We start from the raw sequence: 6,718 nt of genomic DNA on the forward strand, positions 1-6,718 counted from the left end.
AAATAATAGTTCGACCTTGTTTCGCCCTTTTTTGTATGCTTTTGCAAATAATATAATTATTCAGTTTCTAAAATAATTAATAATGATATAATTTATACAGCAAACGATTGTAACACATTTCAAAACATAGAAAACACAACTACAAAATCACGATCCGCAGTAGCAAAGTAGTAGCTTTGAAGGAAAATAAATGAGTTTTCAGTAGTCAATGAAGCTAAGCGTATATATGTATGTACATAATATTACTTATGCATATTAATTGGAACAGTGGCCTAATTATTCTATTAGTGCTTGAAGTTTTTTCAGTCAGCGTCTTTCAAATTAGTTCATTAATATTCTCTAATAAGAAGGAAATATAAACCATACCCAGTTTGAATCGCTGCTATTATAGAAACTTTTACTTGAACAAGCGATATATAATACTTGTATAAATACATATATACATACATATATACGTACAGATGTAATTAAAAAGTATTGAAACAATTGTGTGGTAGAGCGTCAGCTAATTTAATCATCTCCCCGGAGGCAAAAAGCGTTCAGCCCGCCTCGTCACACATTTTCCACCCGGTGTTATAGGTATGCAGGTATATGTTTTTAATGAGTATTGCTGACATCATTTTCTCACACACTGCGCCGGGTAACAGTAACGTTTCGAAATCAATTGAGAGCAAAGGGAGTCAATTTTCTAGCTATTTGCATATAATGAAATCTCTTTAGTTCTCCTATGCCTGGTCATACACACCTACACGCATGCATTTTCTGAACATTGATGAAAAATGTGTAAATGAATAACTATTTTTATGCAATTTGATGTAGAGAAATGAAAACCAATAAATAAAAGTGCATTTAAGTTAATATTTTTCAAAGTTCAATGTGTTAGTAATTAAAAAAAAAATTTTTTTCATAAAATGTTAATTTAATGTTAACTTTAGGAATATGTCATAAAATTTTTAGAACGTAAATTTAAGTACAGGGTGGCTGATGAAAGCCGCTACCAAAAAAAAATTGAATAACTTTTTTTCTTTTTAAGTTATCTGTTCCATTTTTGTTTTAATTTGCAGATTGATCTTTAAAATTTATTAAAATGGATAACTGGGACACGCAAACAAGAATTTGGATAGTCCGCCGCTATCACGCACTGCAGTCCGTAGTTTTGGTACAGAGAGAGTACAGGCGGATGTTTGGCGGCGATCCCCCGAGCAGATGGACCATAATGAGACTGGTGAATAATTTTGCTGAGCAAGGAACAGTCGCAAGAAGGCCTTATCATCGAAACCCACCAGTTCGGACGGAGGAAACGATCGCTGCTGTAGCTGCAGCTATACAGAGCAATCCAAGGGTTTCAACAAGAAGCTTATCTGCTCAACTTGGTGTCAGCCGACAGTCTTTGCAAACAATAATGCACAAAGATTTAGACTTATTTCCCTACAAAATTCAAATGGTTAACAAACTGAATGCAGCAGACTTGCCGATTCGCTTGGAATTTTGCCAGAAGATCCTGCAAATGGTGGAAGAAGACCAAAACATGTTAAACTGCCTTTTCATGTCTGATGAGGCCCATTTCGATTTAAACGGCAATGTGAACAAACAAAATTGTCGAATATGGAGTACTTCTAACCCACAGATACTCCACGAGACGGAATTGCATCCTCTTCGCGTGACAGTGTGGTGTGCGGTTTCTTCACGCTGTATTGTCGGGCCTTATTTTTTTGAAGAAAATGGTCACACCGTTACGGTTACTGGAGACCGTTATTTGAAAATGCTGAAAGAATTTTTCTATCCAGAACTACGCCGAAAGAGAATTCCTTTCAACTCTGTGTGGTTTCAACAAGATGGGGCAACGTCTCACATAGCCCAGACTGTTATGACAGAGTTGCGACGAAAATTTCCCAATAAACTGATTTCAAGAAACTCCGAATTTCATTGGCCCCCCAGGTCGCCTGACCTTACTGCACCTGACTTTTTCTTGTGGGGTTTATGTAAACAAGAAGTTTATAAAACAAAGCCAACAAATTTGGATGAACTAAAACAATCCATTCGGGCAACAATTGCGGCTATTCCTGTCGCAACTCTCAAAGCAGCAATGAACAACTTTTTACTAAGATGCCGCACTTGTGTCAACGAGCATGGGGGGCATTTAAATTCAATTATTTTTAAAACTAGTTAAGCTACATTGAATAAAATTTAATGACCTTCAACTTGAAAAACAAAATAAATGAATTCCATACACTAAAAAAAAAGTTATTTGAGTTTCTTAATGTAGCAAAATTCATCAGCCACCCTGTATTTCTAATAAAGGGTGGTTAAATTTCAAGGGCCGATATTGAATGTGAACCACACCTAAACGTCAGACTAACTCAATTTGAACCATGAAAAGATACACAATCTAGCAACGCGTTAAAGTTATTCAGGCTTATTGTGAAAACGGGCGTTCAAGTCAAAATGCATATCGCGCACTTCATCTTCAGTGATGAGGCACATTTTCACCTCAGTGGATTCGTCAATAAGCAGAATAGCCGCATTTGGGCGAATGATAATCCAAGAGTGATTGCCGTAAAACCAATGCACTCACAAAGAGTGACTGTTTGGTGCGGTTTATGGGCCGGCGGCATCATTGGGCCGTATTTTTTCCAAAATGAGGCCGGTCAGGCAGTTACTGTGAATAGTGTTCGCTATCGTGAGATAATAATAATGCACTTTTTATGACCCGAATTGGAAGATATGGATGTGGACGATATGTGGTTTCAACAGAACGGTGCCACTTGTCACGCAGCTAACGAGTAATCTCACGAATAGAACCTCAATTATGCCTCAGCGTCATCGAAAATTTGGACCATCGGATGGAGGTGTGCCGCCGAGGCCGCGACGGCCATTTGGCCAATGTTTTGATTCATGCGTAATTGAGTCATATCAATATTATCATAATAAAAAAATTGTATTTTATTCAAAATCAACACCGTGACGACTCTATTCTTTGCGTTCGAGCGCTGGGAGAGGTATAGTTTCGTTGCCGACTTGAGACGCGTTTTTCTCAAAACGATCAGATTGGAGGTACCTTTTCCAATAAGGTTTTTTTTTCGATAGAACACGGGTGATTGCTGTCAAATTAAATACATAATTGTTTTCAGTATTCTTTGACATTTCAGCGTGGAAAGACTTACGCCTCAACAGCGTTTACAAATCGTACAATAGAGTTACGAAAATCGACGCTCTGTGAAAAGTGTTTTTCTCGCTCAGGTTAACTTGAGTTGCGATGAGACTCATTTTTGGTTTAGAACAGTTATTACATCCTTTAAAAACAACCGTTTGGCGCGGCCTATGTGCTGGAGGAATCATCGGCCCATATTTCTTGTAATACGAGGCTGCAACATTCCAATGTTACAGTGAACGGCGAACGCTATCGCGCCATGATAAACGACTTTTTGATACCGAAAGGCGAAGCCAGTGATCTCCACAACTTTTGGTTCGAACAAGAGTGCTGAATTCGAATTCCGAAACTATGCTTGTAGTCAAGAATCATTTACAGAGATATTGGAATTTCGGGTAACTGCTGAGAAATGCATTATTTTCTCGGTAGATGGCTTTAGGGATTGATAACTTTTACAGTATTGATCAAACAATTTAAAGTTTATGTTCGTTATCAAGGTGACATTTCACACTAAAAAAATTACTTTGCTTTTAACAAGGGAAGTCAACAAAGAGGAAATTCGTTACATTTTACAGTTTTTGTTTGGTGGAGGCAAAAATGCAAGCCCACCACTGAAATTGTGAATGGTGTTTATAGTGCCGATACTGATTTCGTCGATTCAATTCAGGCATTTTTGATGCTAAAGATGCTCCTCACACAGACAGGCCGTCGTCGAAAATGTCGGTAAAATCACAAAAATTGTAAGCAAAAATAATGGATTTATTTTTCCCAAAATTAATATTTCCTTCACTCGATGTTCACCTACAGAATAGAGGGCTATTGTCAGACACTGAAGTGTTAACCAAGCTTGTAATTTTTGTGAGCTCAAGTAGGAAATGCCTGAATATATAATTCTCGAATATGTCGTAGTGAATAATTGCTAGACGGTACCATTTTTATGTCATCTTTGACATTTGCCAAGTGGACAGATATACAATTTTAAACATGGATACTTAGCCGATGGAACAATATAGGCCTGTTCATGAAGCAAATAACTCGTAACAATTACAAAGTTTTGGCGTTACAAATTATCAAGTTTAATATATCGAAAAAACTTGCAAAGTAGGGGAAAGTGAGAGAGCAAAATGACATTTTGTTTTGAGGGGAAGTTGCAAGTTTTTACTGAATAAATTTTTACTTGTAAGAAATTGCAAGTGAGAAAAACAATGGACAAAATAAAACTTGCAAATTGTTACTGGCTTAGCGTTCATGTACTTTTTTGACATTTTTCTCTTTGAGAGTGAATTCTCAAAAATTAAGCTACTCGCAATTTACTGGATAATTTTTACGTGAACAAATTTTACATGTACCATTATCAACCCAGAAATTGAATTGGTTCTTCGAACATGATGCTGGTTTTTCACGCAAAATCACCTTTAGTGATGACGTTCATTTCACACCGAATGGATTTCTCAGAAGAAAGAGAGAAGAAAACCATCGACCACCACTAAAATTATGTGAGTGTTTTTTTTATATAAACAATCAGGTAAAACCCTGTTTTTCTGTTACTGGCATCGCTATAAACTAGTTGAAGATGTTTTGTGGCCAGAGCTTGAAGGAATACACATAGACGATATTTATTTCCAACAGGACGGAGCCGCAAACCAGGCAATACAGGAAAACATTGCATTTTTGCGTTCGATTAATTTCACGTAATGGTAACCAGTTTATTGGCTACTTAGGTTATGCGATATAACTCCAGTTGACTACTTTGTGTGGGATTTTTTGAAAGTAAGTCTATGTAAATAAGTTAACAACGATTCCAGAGCTGAAACACAACATGGGGATCCAGATTGCTGAACTCAATGCGAAATTTGTTTGAACGAGCCCTCGAAAATTTTTAATTGTCGTATGACACCCTGTACACCTGCTCCTGCTCATGGTGGATATTTAAATGATGTATCTTTTCACATATAATTGCTAAGGGCCTTAGTTTGAGTACAAAGAGTGAAACCTGAAAGAATCTAAATTTTTACTTGTTTTATTTTAGAACAACAACTAGGCACGTCTTTTGAAGGCTTTTTATGACCCATCGGAAGTACGAAAAAAGTAAACCGATAAGTGTTAAAATATACCAAAAGATTTCTTATATAGGGTGAGGGATCAAGCTCAATATACTAAATCAGAGGTCGCAGAGCACCTCGTTCTCTTAATAGTTGTATTTATATCCAGCATATTGGCTTCGAACCCTTCATTCGGGCCTTAAGAGCACACACAGTCACTCCGATGTTCGCTGTAAAAGAGTTATGACACCATAAAAACCAACTACAAAGAAAACAAAAACAATAATTTATTATAAAAGAACACATTAAAACCATTTTAATAAAAAAACTCAAATGCGAAACAAATCAAATTCTATGCGTATGTATGAGTAATGTTTGGAAAAGCTAAAAGGAAAAATTCATTAACTAGTTTTTCCCCTGCCCTCAATCGAATACGCAAAGGTTTGAGAATACGTTCATGGCATACCTCTGAGCTCTTATCTACGTGTAAATATGTATATATTGAAAGTATCGCTGTTTTGTATATGTGGCGACTCTCGCACTTCGCACCCGCTACCCGCTTCAATAGTTGTTAAATGGCAGTAGTTTGCGCATGCAATGTCATGTCGACATCGTAGACATAATAAAAACATGGAGAACTCCCCGCGTATGCTATGTAGAGAAAATGAAAGAACCACCCAGTGGTAATTTTTAAGAAATAATTACTTTTTGAGGAGCCCAGACATGCTTCCAAAACTATGAATACAGTCGAGTAGTCTACTCAAAATTACCAGGAACGAAAACAAATACGCCTTTGGCACAAACAGTAGGCTGATGGGTGCTGGGTAATGACCTAGTCTGAATGTCAGTGGGGATCAATAAAAGCTAAAGCTTGTAGTGCAATTGATTAGAGACAGCATAACTCAAATTTAGTTCATTGGCGAAGTGGAGCTCCCAGCTCTCATCTTCAATAGGATAACTAATAGTATGAAAGGCAAGTTACGCGTACTTAGAAGAATAGTTGATAGACCATTGCCAACCATTTTTTTACGAACAAATGAATTGGAACAGAGCAGCACTGAGAAAGAGAGAGCAGAGCAGGAGAAAAGCTTAAGGACTCTAGTTTGAAATAAACTCGCATTTTATGTCCGCTATATTTTTCTTTGTGTTGGTTAAAGGATAAAGAAATCCTAGATCCTATACTAGACGTATGTTGCTGATACAAATAATTCTCTCAGATTCTAACTATGAATAGTTTCTAACTAAAACAGCTCTAGTCAAATACCACTTATGGCCCGGTAAGTGTGTATGTAAACAGTAAAACTATACATACATACATACGTTTATGTGATTGCGTTTGTGTTTGAAAGCCCTAGTCATGTTTGTATGTATATTATTTGTATTATATTTATTTATGCGTGTATGTGTATGGCTGTGCACAAGTATGGGTCAATACACGTTGAGAGAAATCAAAAGTGATATCTGAAACACCAGCACATTCCACAACTTCAAACCCAACATGTTCCACTGAGATTGTTGTTGACAT

The sequence above is a fragment of the Anastrepha ludens genome, chromosome 2, assembly GCF_028408465.1.
Source record: "Anastrepha ludens isolate Willacy chromosome 2, idAnaLude1.1, whole genome shotgun sequence".
Classification (NCBI taxonomy): domain Eukaryota; kingdom Metazoa; phylum Arthropoda; class Insecta; order Diptera; family Tephritidae; genus Anastrepha; species Anastrepha ludens.